Source organism: Aquarana catesbeiana, linkage group LG05 (assembly GCF_042186555.1).
Source record: "Aquarana catesbeiana isolate 2022-GZ linkage group LG05, ASM4218655v1, whole genome shotgun sequence".
Taxonomy (NCBI): Eukaryota; Metazoa; Chordata; class Amphibia; order Anura; family Ranidae; genus Aquarana; species Aquarana catesbeiana.
In genome coordinates this window covers 336,693,432-336,708,709 of record NC_133328.1, presented here as the reverse complement: position 1 = coordinate 336,708,709, position 15,278 = coordinate 336,693,432, and positions in this window count along the sequence as shown.

Genomic DNA, 15,278 nt, shown 5'->3' with positions numbered 1-15,278 from the left:
AGCTACAAGTTAGTGTAGTGCGACCTCTGCACAGAGTTCAGCTAAAGCTACAAGTTAGTGTAGTGTGACCTCTGCACAGTGTTAAGCTAAAGCTAAAAGTTAGTGTAGTGCGACCTCTGCACAGTGTTAAGCTAAAGCTACAAGTTAGTGTAGTGCGACCTTTGCACAGTGTTCAGCTAAAGCTACAAGTTAGTGTAGTGAGACCTCTGCACAGTGTTCAGCTGATGCTACAAGTTAGTGTAGTGCGACCTCTACACAGTGTTCAAGCTAAAGATACCTGTAGAAGGTTGGTGGTGTTTTCCTGATCATATCACTACTGCAGGCAGCTGCATTATTTAAATGTTAATGTAGTGCATCCTCTACACAGTGTTCAGCTAAAGCTACAAGTTAGTGTAGTGTGACCTCTGCACAGTGTTCAGCTAAAGCTACAAGTTAGTGAAGTGCGACCTCTGCACAGTGTTCAGCTAAAGCTACAAGTTAGTGTAGTGCGACCTCTGCACAGTGTTCAGCTAAAGCTACAAGTTAGTGTAGAGTGACCTCTGCACAGTGTTCAGCTGATGCTACAAGTTAGTGTAGTGCGACCTCTGCACAGTGTTCAGCCAATGCTACAAGTTAGTGTAGTGCGACCTCTGCACAGTGTTAAGCTAAAGCTACAAGTTAGTGTCGTATGACCTCTGCACGGTTTTCAGCTAAAGCTACAATTTAATGTAGTGCAACCTCTGCACAGTGTTCAGCTAAAGCTACAAGTTAGTGCAGTGTGACCTCTGCACAGTGTTCAGCCAAAGCTACAAGTTAGTGTAGTGCGACCTCTGCACAGTGTTAAGCTAAAGCTACAAGTTAGTGTAGTGCGACCTCTGCACGGTGTTCAGCTAAAGCTACAAGTTAGTGTAGTGCAACCTCTGCACAGTGTTCAGCCAAAGCTACAAGTTAGTGTAGTGCGACCTCTGCACAGAGTTCAGCTAAAGCTACAAGTTAGTGTAGTGTGACCTCTGCACAGTGTTAAGCTAAAGCTACAAGTTAGTGTAGTGCGACCTCTGCACAGTGCTCAGCTAAAGCTACAAGTAAGTGTAGTGCAACCTCTGCAGAGTGTTCAGCAAAAGCTACAAGTTAGTGTAGTGCGACCTCTGCACAGCGTTCAGCTAAAGCTAAAAGTTAGTGTAGTGCGACCTCTGCACAGTGTTAAGCTAAAGCTACAAGTTAGTGTAGTGCGACCTTTGCACAGTGTTCAGCTAAAGCTAAAAGTTAGTGTAGTGCGACCTCTGCACAGTGTTCAGCTGATGCTACAAGTTAGTGTAGTGCGACCTCTACACAGTGTTCAAGCTAAAGCTACCTGTAGAAGGTTGGTGGTGTTTTCCTGATCATATCACTACTGCAGGCAGCTGCATTATTTAAATTTTAGTGTAGCGCATCCTCTACACAGTGTTCAGCTAAAGCTAAGAGTTAGTGTAGTACGACCTCTGCACCGTGTTCAGCTAAAGCTACAAGTTAGTGTAGTGTGACCTCTGCACAGTGTTCAGCTAAAGCTACAAGTTAGTGAAGTGCGACCTCTGCACAGTGTTTAGCCAAAGCTACAAGTTAGTGTAGTGCGACATCTGCACAGTGGTATGCTAAAGCTACAAGTTAGTGTAGTGCGACCTCTGCACAGTGTTCAGCTAAAGCTACAAGTTAGTGTAGTGTGACCTCTGCACAGTGTTCAGCTGATGCTACAAGTTAGTGTAGTGCGACCTCTACACAGTGTTCAAGCTAAAGCTACCTGTAGAAGGTTGGTGGTGTTTTCCTGATCATATCACTACTGCAGGCAGCTGCATTATTTAAATGTTAGTGTAGTGCATCCTCTACACAGTGTTCAGCTAAAGCTAAGAGTTAGTGTAGTACGACCTCTGCACCGTGTTCAGCTAAAGCTACAAGTTAGTGTAGTGTGACCTCTGCACAGTGTTCAGCTAAAGCTACAAGTTAGTGAAGTGCGACCTCTGCACAGTGTGCAGCTAAAGCTACAAGTTAGTGTAGTGCGACCTCTGCACAGTGTTCAGTTAAAGCTACAAGTTAGTGTAGTGTGACCTCTGCACAGTGTTCAGCTGATGCTACAAGTTAGTGTAGTGCGACTTCTGCACAGTGTTCAGCCAATGCTACAAGTTAGTGTAGTGCGACCTCTGCACAGTTTTAAGCTAAAGCTACAAGTTAGTGTCGTGCGACCTCTGCACGGTGTTCAGCTAAAGCTACAATTTAATGTAGTGCGACCTCTGCACAGTGTTCAGCTAAAGCTACAAGTTAGTGTAGTGTGACCTCTGCACAGTGTTCAGCCAAAGCTACAAGTTAGTGTAGTGCGACCTCTGCACAGTGTTAAGCTAAAGCTACAAGTTAGTGTAGTGCGACCTCTGCACGGTGTTCAGCTAAAGCTACAAGTTAGTGTAGTGCAACCTATGCACAGTGTTCAGCCAAAGCTACAAGTTAGTGTAGTGCGACCTCTGCACAGAGTTCAGCTAAAGCTACAAGTTAGTGTAGTGTGACCTCTGCACAGTGTTAAGCTAAAGCTACAAGTTAGTGTAGTGCGACCTCTGCACAGTGTTCAGCTAAAGCTACAAGTTAGTGTAGTGCAATCTCTGCAGAGTGTTCAGCAAAAGCTTACAAGTTAGTGTAGTGCGACCTCTGCACAGTGTTCAGCTAAAGCTAAAAGTTAGTGTAGTGCGACCTCTGCACAGTGTTAAGCTAAAGCTACAAGTTAGTGTAGTGCGACCTTTGCACAGTGTTCAGCTAAAGCTACAAGTAAGTGTAGTGCGACCTCTGCACATTGTTCAGCTGATGCTACAAGTTAGTGTAGTGCGACCTCTACACAGTGTTCAAGCTAAAGCTACCTGTAGAAGGTTGGTGGTGTTTTCCTGATCATATCACTACTGCAGGCAGCTGCATTATTTAAATGTTAGTGTAGTGCATCCTCTACACAGTGTTCAGCTAAAGCTAAGAGTTAGTGTAGTACGACCTCTGCACCGTGTTCAGCTAAAGCTACAATTTAGTGTAGTGTGACCTCTGCACAGTGTTCAGCTAAAGCTACAAGTTAGTGAAGTGCGACCTCTGCACAGTGTTCAGCCAAAGCTACAAGTTAGTGTAGTGCGACCTCTGCACATATTTCAGCTAAAGCTACAAGTTAGTGTAGTGCTACCTCTGCACAGTGTTAAGCTAAAGCTACAAGTTAGTGTAGTGCGACCTCTGCACAGTGTTCAGCTAAAGCTACAAGTTAGTGTAGTGCAACCCCTGCAGAGTGTTCAGCAAAAGCTACAAGTCAGTGTAGCGCGACCTCTGCACAGCGTTCAGCTAAAGCTACAAGTTAGTGTTAGTGCGACCTCTGCACAGTGTTCAGCCAAAGCTACTAGTTAGTGTAGTGCGACCTCTGCACAGTGTTACGCTAAAGCTACAAGTTAGTGTAGTGCAACCTCTGCAGAGTGTTCAGCTAAAGCTACAAGTTAGTGTAGTGCAACCTCTGCAGATTGTTCAGTAAAAGCTACAAGTTAGTGTAGTGCGACCTCTGCACAGTGTTCAGCTAAAGCTACAAGTTAGTGTAGTGCGACCTCTGCACAGTGTTCAGCCAAAGCTACTAGTTAGTGTAGTGCGACCTCTGCACAGTGTTACGCTAAAGCTACACGTTAGTGTAGTGCAACCTCTGCAGAGTGTTCAGCAAAAGCTACAAGTTAGTGTAGTGCGACCTCTGCACAGTGTTCAGCTAAAGCTACAAGTTAGTGTAGCGCGACCTCTGCACAGTGTTAAGCTAAAGCTACAAGTTAGTGTATTGCGACCTCTGCACAGAGTTCAGCTAAAGCTACAAGTTAGTGTAGTGCGACCTCTGCACAGTGTTCAGCTAAAGCTGCAAGTTAGTGTAGTGTAACCGCGGCACAGTGTTCAGCTAAAGCTACAAGTTAGTGTAGTGCCACCTCTGCACTGTGTTCAAGCTAAAGCTACCTTTAGAAGATTGGTGGTGTTTTTCTGATCCTTTCACTACCACAGGCAGCTACATTATTTAAACGTTAGTGTAGTGCATCAACTGCACAGTGTTCAGCTAAAGCTACGAGTAATGCCGCGTACACACGGTCGGACTTTCCGGCATACTTGGTCCGGCAGACCAGAGTGTGCCGGACAATCCGCCCGTGTGTAGGCACCGGCGGACTTTTCCGGCGGACTTTTTCCCAAAAGCCCGCCGGACCTAGATTTGAAGAAAGTTCTAAATCTTTCCGCCGGACTCAGTTTCGGGCGGAAAGTCCGCTCGTGTGTGTGCTGGTCCGACGGAAAGCCCGCTCGTGTGTAGGCTGGTCCGACGGACCAGATACAACACGAGGGCAGGGTATTGCATCTCACGCTCGCTGCAATAGGAAAAACACATTTTCCTATTGCGGCGAGCGCGGGGCATACCAGGCCCTTAGGTCTGGTATGGATTATAAAGGGAAGCCCCTACGCCGAAAAAAACGGCGTGGGGTCCCCCCTAAAATCCATACCAGACCCCGATCCGAGCACGCAGCCTGGCCGGTCAGGAAAGGGGGTGGGGACGAGCGAGCGCCCCCCCCCTCCTGAACCGTACCAGGCCGCATGCCCTCAACATGGGGGTGGGTGCTTTGGGGGAGGGGGGCGCCCTGCGCCCCCCCCCCCAAAGCACCTTGTCCCCATGTTGATGAGGACAAGGGCCTCTTCCCGACAACCCTGGCCGTTGGTTGTCGGGGTCTGCGGGCGGGGGCTTATCGGAATCTGGGAGCCCCCTTTAATAAGGGGGCCCCCAGATCCCGGCCCCCCACCCTATGTAAATGAGTATGGGGTACATGGTACCCCTACCCATTTACCTAGGAAAAAAGTGTAAGTAATAAAACACACTACACAGGTTTTTAAAATATTTTATTAAACAGCTCCGGGGGGGGGGATCTTCCTCCGGCTTCGGGGGTCTTCTTCCGGCTTCGGGGGTCCCTCCGCTTCATCTTCTCCCGGCGTCCGGTTGGTTCTTCTCCGCTCTCTTCTCCCGGTGTTCCTGTTCTTCGGCCGGCTCCTCTGCTGTCTTCAATTAGCTCTCTTGCCAGCAGAGGTCCGGACTTCTGGGCTTCTGGGCTTCTGGGCTTCTGGGCTTCTCTTCCCCAGATGTTGACACGACGCTCTCTCCTGCTGGACTGCTCTCCGAGGGCTGCGTTGTGACTTATATAGGTGGAGACCCCGCCCCCTTTTGATGTCACAGTCCCTGGGCATGCTGGGACTGTGACGTTTTAGGGGGCGTGGTCAACATCACCCAGTGACCACGCCCCCTAAAACGTCACAGTCCCAGCATGCCCAGGGACTGTGACATCAAAAGGGGGCGGGGTCTCCACCTATATAAGTCACAACGCAGCCCTCGGAGAGCAGTCCAGCAGGAGAGAGCGTCGTGTCAACATCTGGGGAAGAGAAGCCCAGAAGCCCAGAAGCCCAGAAGTCCGGACCTCTGCTGGCAAGAGAGCTAATTGAAGACAGCAGAGGAGCCGGCCGAAGAACAGGAACACCGGGAGAAGAGAGCGGAGAAGAACCAACCGGACGCCGGGAGAAGATGAAGCGGAGGGACCCCCGAAGCCGGAAGAAGACCCCCGAAGCCGGAGGAAGATCCCCCCCCCCGGAGCTGTTTAATAAAATATTTTAAAAACCTGTGTAGTGTGTTTTATTACTTACACTTTTTTCCTAGGTAAATGGGTAGGGGTACCATGTACCCCATACTCATTTACATAGGGTGGGGGGCCGGGATCTGGGGGCCCCCTTATTAAAGGGGGCTCCCAGATTCCGATAAGCCCCCGCCCGCAGACCCCGACAACCAACGGCCAGGGTTGTCGGGAAGAGGCCCTTGTCCTCATCAACATGGGGACAAGGTGCTTTGGGGGGGGGGGCGCAGGGCGCCCCCCTCCCCCAAAGCACCCACCCCCATGTTGAGGGCATGCGGCCTGGTACGGTTCAGGAGGGGGGGGGGCGCTCGCTCGTCCCCACCCCCTTTCCTGACCGGCCAGGCTGCGTGCTCGGATCGGGGTCTGGTATGGATTTTAGGGGGACCCCACGCCGTTTTTTCGGCGTAGCGGGGTTCCCCTTTATAATCCATACCAGACCTAAGGGCCTGGTATGCCCCGCGACGGGGCTAGTAAGGTGTCAATCTCGCCGATAAAAGCGGCAAGATTGACATCCTTTTCTAGTCCCGTCGCACCTGAGTCACGTTCAAAATGAACGGACTTGTCCGTGTGTGGGCAAGTCCGTTCATTCTGAAAGTCCGCCGGAACTCCGGCGAAAGTCCGTCGGAAAGACGGGCGGACTTAGCCCGCCGGAAAGTCCCGGCGTGTGTGGGCAAGTCCGTCCGTTTTAAAGTCCGGCGCACCTGGCGGACAAAGTCCGTCGGAAAGTGTGCCGGACCAAGTAGGATAGAAAGTCCGCTCGTGTGTAAGCGGCATAAGTGTAGTGCAACCTCTGCACAGTGTTCAGCTAAAGCTACAAGTTAGTGTAGTGCGACCTCAGCACAGTGTTCAGCTAAAGCTACAAGTTAGTGTAGTGCGACCTCTACACAGTGTTCAGCTAAAGCTACAAGTTAGAGTAGTGCGACCTCTGCACAGTGTTCAGCTAAAGCTACAGGTTAGTTTAGTGCGACCTCTGCACAGTGTTCAGCTGATGCTACAAGTTAGTGTAGTGTGACCTCTACACAGTGTTCAAGCTAAAGCTACCTGTAGAAGGTTGGTGGTGTTTTCCTGATCATATCACTACTGCAGGCAGCTGCATTATTTAAATGTTAGTGTAGTGCATCCTCTACACAGTGTTCAGCTAAAGCTACAAGTTAGTGTAGTGCGACCTCTGCACAGTGTTTTCACTAAAGCTACAAGTCAGTGTAGTGCGACCTTTGCACAGTGTTCAGCTAAAGTTATAATTTAGTGTAGTGCGACCTCTGCACAGTGTTCAGCTAAAGCTACAAGTTAGTGTAGTGTGACCTCTGCACAGTGTTCAGCTGATGCTACAAGTTAGTGTAGTGCGACCTCTGCACAGTGTTCAGCCAATGCTACAAGTTAGTGTAGTGCGACCTCTGCACAGTGTTAAGCTAAAGCTACAAGTTAGTGTCGTGCGACCTCTGCACGGTGTTCAGCTAAAGCTACAATTTAATGTAGTGCGACCTCTGCACAGTGTTCAGCTAAAGCTACAAGTTAGTGTAGTGTGACCTCTGCACAGTGTTCAGCCAAAGCTACAAGTTAGTGTAGTGCGACCTCTGCACAGTGTTAAGCTAAAGCTACAAGTTAGTGTAGTGCGACCTCTGCACGGTGTTCAGCTAAAGCTACAAGTTAGTGTAGTGCAACCTCTGCACAGAGTTCAGCTAAAGCTACAAGTTAGTGTAGTGCGACCTCTGCACAGTGTTCAGCTAAAGCTGCAAGTTAGTTTAGTGGGACCTATGCACAGTGTTCAGCTGATGCTACAAGTTAGTGTAGTGCGACCTCTACACAGTGTTCAAGCTAAAGCTACCTGTAGAAGGTTGGTGGTGTTTTCCTGATCATATCACTACTGCAGGCAGCTGCATTATTTAAATGTTAGTGTAGTGCATCCTCTACACAGTGTTCAGCTAAATCTACAAGTTAGTGTAGTGCGACCTCTGCACAGTGTTTTCACTAAAGCTACAAGTTAGTGTAGTACGACCTCTGCACCGTGTTCAGCTAAAGCTACAAGTTAGTGTAGTGTGACCTCTGCACAGTGTTCAGCTAAAGCTACAAGTTAGTGAAGTGCAACCTCTGCACAGTGTTCAGCCAAAGCTACAAGTTAGTGTAGTGCGACCTCTGCACAGTGTTATGCTAAAGCTACAAGTTAGTGTAGTGCGACCTCTGCACAGATTTCAGCTAAAGCTACAAGTTAGTGTAGTGCTACCTCTGCACAGTGTTAAGCTAAAGCTACAAGTTAGTGTAGTGCGACCTCTGCACAGTGTTCAGCTAAAGCTACAAGTTAGTGTAGTGCAACCCCTGCAGAGTGTTCAGCAAAAGCTACAAGTCAGTGTATTGCGACCTCTGCACAGCGTTCAGCTAAAGCTACAAGTTAGTGTTAGTGCGACCTCTGCACAGTGTTCAGCCAAAGCTACTAGTTAGTGTAGTGCGACCTCTGCACAGTGTTACGCTAAAGCTACAAGTTAGTGTAGTGCAACCTCTGCAGAGTGTTCAGCTAAAGCTACAAGTTAGTGTAGTGCAACCTCTGCAGAGTGTTCAGTAAAAGCTACAAGTTAGTGTAGTGCGACCTCTGCACAGTGTTCAGCTAAAGCTACAAGTTAGTGTAGTGCGACCTCTGCACAGTGTTCAACTAAAGCTGCAAGTTAGTGTAGTGCAACCTCTGCACAGTGTTCAGCTAAAGCTACAAGTTAGTGTAGTGCGACCTCTGCACAGTGTTCAAGCTAAAGCTACCTTTAGAAGGTTGGTGGTGTTTCCCTGATCCTTTCACTACTGCAGGCAGCTACATTATTTAAACGTTAGTGTATTGCATCATTTGCACAGTGTTCAGCTAAAGCTACGTGTAAGTGTAGTGCAACCTCTGCACAGTGTTCAGCTAAAGCTACAAGTTAGTGTAGTGCGACCTCTACACAGTGTTCAGCTAAAGCTACAAGTTAGTGTAGTGCGACCTCTGCACAGTGTTCAACTAAAACTACAAGTTAGTGTAGTGCGACCTCTACACAGTGTTCATCTAAAGCTACATGTTAGTGTAGTGCGACCTCTGCACAGTGTTCAGCTAAAGCTTCAAGTTAGTGTAGTGCATCCTCTGCACAGTGTTCAGCTAAAGCTACCAGTAATTGTAGTGTGACCTCTGCACAGTGTTCAGCTAAAGCTACAAGTTAGTGTAGTACAACCTCTGCACAGTGTTCAGCTAAAGCTACTTGTAGGAGATTGGTGGTGTTTTTCTGATCCTATCACTACCGCAGGCAGCTACATTATTTAAATGTTTGTGTAGTATGTCCTCTGCACAGTGTTCAACTAAAGCTACGAGTTAGTGTAGTTTGACCTCTGCACAGTGTTCAGCTAAAGCTACAAGTTAGTGTAGTGCAACCTCTGCAGAGTGTTCAGCTAAAGCTACAAGTTAGTGTAGTGCAACCTCTGCAGAGTGTTCAGTAAAAGCTACAAGTTAGTGTAGTGCGACCTCTGCACAGTGTTCAGCTAAAGCTACAAGTTAGTGTAGTGCGACCTCTGCACAGTGTTCAACTAAAGCTGCAAGTTAGTGTAGTGCAACCTCTGCACAGTGTTCAGCTAAAGCTACAAGTTAGTGTAGTGCGACCTCTGCACAGTGTTCAAGCTAAAGCTACCTTTAGAAGGTTGGTGGTGTTTCCCTGATCCTTTCACTACTGCAGGCAGCTACATTATTTAAACGTTAGTGTATTGCATCATTTGCACAGTGTTCAGCTAAAGCTACGTGTAAGTGTAGTGCAACCTCTGCACAGTGTTCAGCTAAAGCTACAAGTTAGTGTAGTGCGACCTCTACACAGTGTTCAGCTAAAGCTACAAGTTAGTGTAGTGCGACCTCTGCACAGTGTTCAACTAAAACTACAAGTTAGTGTAGTGCGACCTCTACACAGTGTTCATCTAAAGCTACATGTTAGTGTAGTGCGACCTCTGCACAGTGTTCAGCTAAAGCTTCAAGTTAGTGTAGTGCATCCTCTGCACAGTGTTCAGCTAAAGCTACCAGTAATTGTAGTGTGACCTCTGCACAGTGTTCAGCTAAAGCTACAAGTTAGTGTAGTACAACCTCTGCACAGTGTTCAGCTAAAGCTACTTGTAGGAGATTGGTGGTGTTTTTCTGATCCTATCACTACCGCAGGCAGCTACATTATTTAAATGTTTGTGTAGTATGTCCTCTGCACAGTGTTCAACTAAAGCTACGAGTTAGTGTAGTTTGACCTCTGCACAGTGTTCAGCTAAAGCTACAAGTTAGTGTAGTGCGACCTCTGCACAGTGTTCAAGCTAAAGCTACCTTTAGAAGATTGGTGGTGTTTTCCTGATCCTATCACTACCACAGGCAGCTACATTATTTAATCGTTAGTGTAGTGCGTCAACTGCACAGTGTTCAGCTAAAGCTACAAGTTAGTGTAGTGCGACCTCAGCACAGTGTTCAGCTAAAGCTACAAGTTAGTGTAGTGCGACCTCTACACAGTGTTCAGCTAAAGCTACAAGTTAGTGTAGTGTGACCTCTGCACAGTGTTCAGCTAAAGCTACAAGTTAGTGTAGTGCGAACTCTACACAGTGTTCAGCTAAAGCTACAAGTTAGTGTAGCGCGACCTCTGCACAGTGTTCAGCTAAAAGCTACAAGTTAGTGTAGTGCGTTCTCTGCACAGTGTTCAGCTAAAACTATGAGTGAGTGTAGTGCGACCTCTGCACAGTGTTCAGCTAAGGTTACAAGTTAGTGTAGTGCGACCTCTTCACAGTATTCAGCTAAAGCTACCTGTAGAAGATCAGTGGTGTTTTTCTGATCCTATCACTGCCGCAGGCAGCTACATTATTTACACGTTAGTGTAGTGTGACCTCTGCACAGTGTTCAGCTATGGATACCTGTAGAAGATTGGTGGTGTTTTCCTGATGCTATCACTACCACAGGCAGCTACATTATTTAAACGTTAGTGTAGTGCATCCTCTGCACAGTGTTCAGCTAAAGCTACGAGTTAGTGTAATGCGACCTCTGCACAGTGTTCAGCTAAAGCTGCAAGTTAGTGTAGTGCAACCTCTGCGCAGTGTTCAGCTAAAGCTACAAGTTAGTGTAGTGCGACCTCTGCACAGTGTTCAAGCTAAAGCTACCTTTAGAAGGTTGGTGGTGTTTTCCTGATCCTATCACTACCGCAGGCAGCTACATTTTTTAAATGTTAGTGTAGTGGGTCCTCTGCACAGTGTTCTATCAAAGCTATGAATTAGTGTAGTGCGACCTCTGCACAGTGTTCAGTAAAAGCTTCAAGTTAGTGTAGTGCGACCTCTGCACAGTGTTCAGCTAAAGCTACAAGTTAGTGTAGTGTGACCGCTACACAGTGTTCAGCTAAAGCTACAAGTTAGTGTAGTGCGACCTCTGCACAGTGTTCAGCTAAAGCTACAAGTTAATGTAGTAAATAAAGTCTACCTTTAGAAGATTGGTAGTGTTTTCCTGATCCTTTCACTACCACAGGCTGCTACATTATTTAAACGTTAGTGTAGTGCATCCACTGCACAGTGTTCAGCTAAAGCTACGAGTAAGTGTAGTGCGACCTCTGCACAGTGTTCAGCTAAAGCTACAAGTTAGTGTAGTGCGACCTCAGCACAGTGTTCAGCTAAAGCTACAAGTTAGTGTAGTGCGACCTCTACACAGTGTTCAGCTAAAGCTACAAGTTAGAGTAGTGCGACCTCTGCACAGTGTTTAGCTAAAGCTACAGGTTAGTTTAGTGCGACCTCTGCACAGTGTTCATCTAAAGCTACATGTTAGTGTAGTGCGACCTCTGCACAATGTTTAGGTAAAGCTACAAGTTAGTGTAGTGCGACCTCTTCACGGTGTTCAGCTAAAGCTACCTGTAGAAGATTGGTGGTGTTTTTCTGATCCTATCACTACCGCAGGCAGCTACATTATTTACACGTTAATGTAGTGCATTCTCTGCATAGTGTTCAGCTAAAGCTATGAGTTAGTGTAATGAGACCTCTGCACAGTGTTCAGCTAAAGCTGCAAGGTAGTGTAGTGCAACCTCTTCACAGTGTTCAGCTAAAGCTACCTGTAGAAGATTGGTGGTGTTTTTCTGATCCTATCACTACCGCAGGCAGTGTACATTATTTACACGTTAATGTAGTGCATTCTCTGCACAGTGTTCAGCTAAAGCTACGAGTTAGTGTAGAGCGACCTCTGCACAGTGTTCAAGCTAAAGCTGCCTGTAGAAGATTGGTGGTGTTTTTCTGATCCTATCACTACCGCAGGCAGCCACATTATTTAAATGTTAGTGTAGTGTGCCCTCTGCACAGTATTCAGCTAAAGCTATGAGTTAGTGTAGAGCGACCTCTGCACAGTGTTCAGCTAAAGATACAAGTTAGTGTAGTGCGACCTCTGCACAGTGTTCAGCTAAAGCTACAAGTTAGTGTAGTGTGACCTCTGCACAGTGTTCAGCTAAAGCTACAAGTTAGTGTAGTGTGACCTCTGCACAGTGTTCAAGCTAAAGCTACCTGTAAAAGGTTGGAGGTGTTTTTCTGATCCTATCACTACTGCAGGCAGCTACATTATATAAACGTTAGTGTAGTGCATCCTCTACACAGTGTTCAGCTAAAGCTAAGAGTTGGTGTAGTGCGACCTCTGCACAGTGTTCAGCTAAAGCTACAAGTTAATGTAGTACGACCTCTGCACAGTGTTTTCACTAAAGCTACAAGTCAGTGTAGTGCGACCTTTGCACAGTGTTCAGCTAAAGCTACAATTTAGTGTAGTGCAACCTCTGCACAGTGTTCAGCAAAAGCTACAAGTTAGTGTAGAGTGACCTCTGCACAGTGTCCAGCTAAAGCTACAAGTTAGTGTAGTGCAAACTCTGCACAGTGTTCAGCCAAAGCTACAAGTTAGTGTAGTGTGACCTCTGCACAGTGTTCAGCTAAAGCTACAAGTTAGTGTAATGTGACCTCTGCACAGTGTTCAAGCTAAAGCTACCTGTAGAAGGATGGTGGTGTTTTCCTGATCATATCACTACTGCAGGCAGCTGCATTATTTAAACGTTAGTGTAGTGCGTCCTCTACACAGTGTTCAGCTAAAGCTAAGAGTTAGTGTAGTGCGACCTCTGCACCGTGTTCAGCTAAAGCTACAAGTTAGTGTAGAGTGACCTCTGCACAGTGTCCAGCTAAAGCTACAAGTTAGTGTAGTGCAAACTCTGCACAGTGTTCAGCCAAAGCTACAAGTTAGTGTAGTGTGACCTCTGCACAGTGTTCAGCTAAAGCTACAAGTTAGTGTAGTGTGACCTCTGCACAGTGTTCAAGCTAAAGCTACCTGTAGAAGGATGGTGGTGTTTTCCTGATCATATCACTACTGCAGGCAGCTGCATTATTTAAACGTTAGTGTAGTGCGTCCTCTACACAGTGTTCAGCTAAAGCTAAGAGTTAGTGTAGTGCGACCTCTGCACCGTGTTCAGCTAAAGCTACAAGTTAGTGTAGTGTGACCTCTGCACAGTGTTCAGCTAAAGCTACAAGTTAGTGTAGTGCGACCTCTGCACAGTGTTTTCACTAAAGCTACAAGTCAGTGTAGTGCGACCTTTGCACAGTGTTCAGCTAAAGTTACAATTTAGTGTAGTGCGACCTCTGCACAGTGTTCAGCTAAAGCTACAAGTTAGTGTAGTGTGACCTATGCACAGTGTTCAGCTGATGCTACAAGTTAGTGTAGTGCGATCTCTGCACAGTGTTCAGCCAATGCTACAAGTTAGTGTAGTGCGACCTCTGCACAGTGTTAAGCTAAAGCTACAAGTTAGTGTCGTGCGACCTCTGCACGGTGTTCAGCTAAAGCTACAATTTAATGTAGTGCGACCTCTGCACAGTGTTCAGCTAAAGCTTCAAGTTAGTGTAGTGTGACCTCTGCACAGTGTTCAGCCAAAGCTACAAGTTAGTGTAGTGCGACCTCTGCACAGTGTTAAGTTAAAGCTACAAGTTAGTGTCGTGCGACCTCTGCACAGATTTCAATTAAAGCTACAAGTTAGTGTAGTGCGACCTCTGCACAGTGTTAAGCTAAAGCTACAAGTTAGTGTAGTGCGACCTCTGCACGGTGTTCAGCTAAAGCTACAAGTTAGTGTAGTGCAACCGCTGCACAGTGTTCAGCCAAAGCTACAAGTTAGTGTAGTGCGACCTCTGCACAGAGTTCAGCTAAAGCTACAAGTTAGTGTAGTGTGACCTCTGCACAGTGTTAAGCTAAAGCTAAAAGTTAGTGTAGTGCGACCTCTGCACAGTGTTAAGCTAAAGCTACAAGTTAGTGTAGTGCGACCTTTGCACAGTGTTGAGTTAAGCTACAAGTTAGTGTAGTGCGACCTCTGCACAGTGTTCAGCTGATGCTACAAGTTAGTGTAGTGCGACCTCTACACAGTGTTCAAGCTAAAGCTACCTGTAGAAGGTTGGTGGTGTTTTCCTGATCATATCACTACTGCAGGCAGCTGCATTATTTAAATGTTACTGTAGCGCATCCTCTACACAGTGTTCAGCTAAAGCTAAGAGTTAGTGTAGTACGAGCTCTGCACCGTGTTCAGCTAAAGCTACAAGTTAGTGTAGTGTGACCTCTGCACAGTGTTCAGCTAAAGCTACAAGTTAGTGAAGTGCGACCTCTGCACAGTGTTCAGCTAAAGCTACAAGTTAGTGTAGTGCGACCTCTGCACAGTGTTCAGCTAAAGCTACAAGTTAGTGTAGTGTGACCTCTGCACAGTGTTCAGCTGATGCTACAAGTTAGTGTAGTGCGACCTCTGCACAGTGTTCAGCCAATGCTACAAGTTAGTGTAGTGCGACCTCTGCACAGTGTTAAGCTAAAGCTACAAGTTAGTGTCGTATGACCTCTGCATGGTGTTCAGCTAAAGCTACAATTTAATGTAGTGCGACCTCTGCACAGTGTTCAGCTAAAGCTACAAGTTAGTGTAGTGTGACCTCTGCACAGTGTTCAGCCAAAGCTACAAGTTAGTGTAGTGCGACCTCTGCACAGTGTTAAGCTAAAGCTACAAGTTAGTGTAGTGTGACCTCTACACAGTGTTCAGCTGATGCTACAAGTTAGTGTAGTGCGACCTCTGCACAGTGTTCAGCCAATGCTACAAGTTAGTGTAGTGCGACCTCTGCACAGTGTTAAGCTACAGCTACAAGTTAGTGTCGTATGACCTCTGCACGGTGTTCAGCTAAAGCTACAATTTAATGTAGTGCGACCTCTGCACAGTGTTCAGCTAAAGCTACAAGTTAGTGTAGTGTGACCTCTGCACAGTGTTCAGCCAAAGCTACAAGTTAGTGTAGTGCGACCTCGGCACAGTGTTAAGCTAAAGCTACAAGTTAGTGTAGTGCGACCTCTGCACGGTGTTCAGCTAAAGCTACAAGTTAGTGTAGTGCAACCTCTGCACAGTGTTCAGCCAAAGCTACAAGTTAGTGTAGTGCGACCTCTGCACAGAGTTCAGCTAAAGCTACAAGTTAGTGTAGTGTGACCTCTGCACAGTGTTAAGCTAAAGCTACAAGTTAGTGTAGTGCGACCTCTGCACAGTGCTCAGCTAAAGCTACAAGTTAGTGTAGTGCAACCTCTGCAGAGTGTTCAGCAAAAGCTACAAGTTAGTGTAGTGCGACCTCTGCACAGCGTTCAGCTAAAGCTAAAAG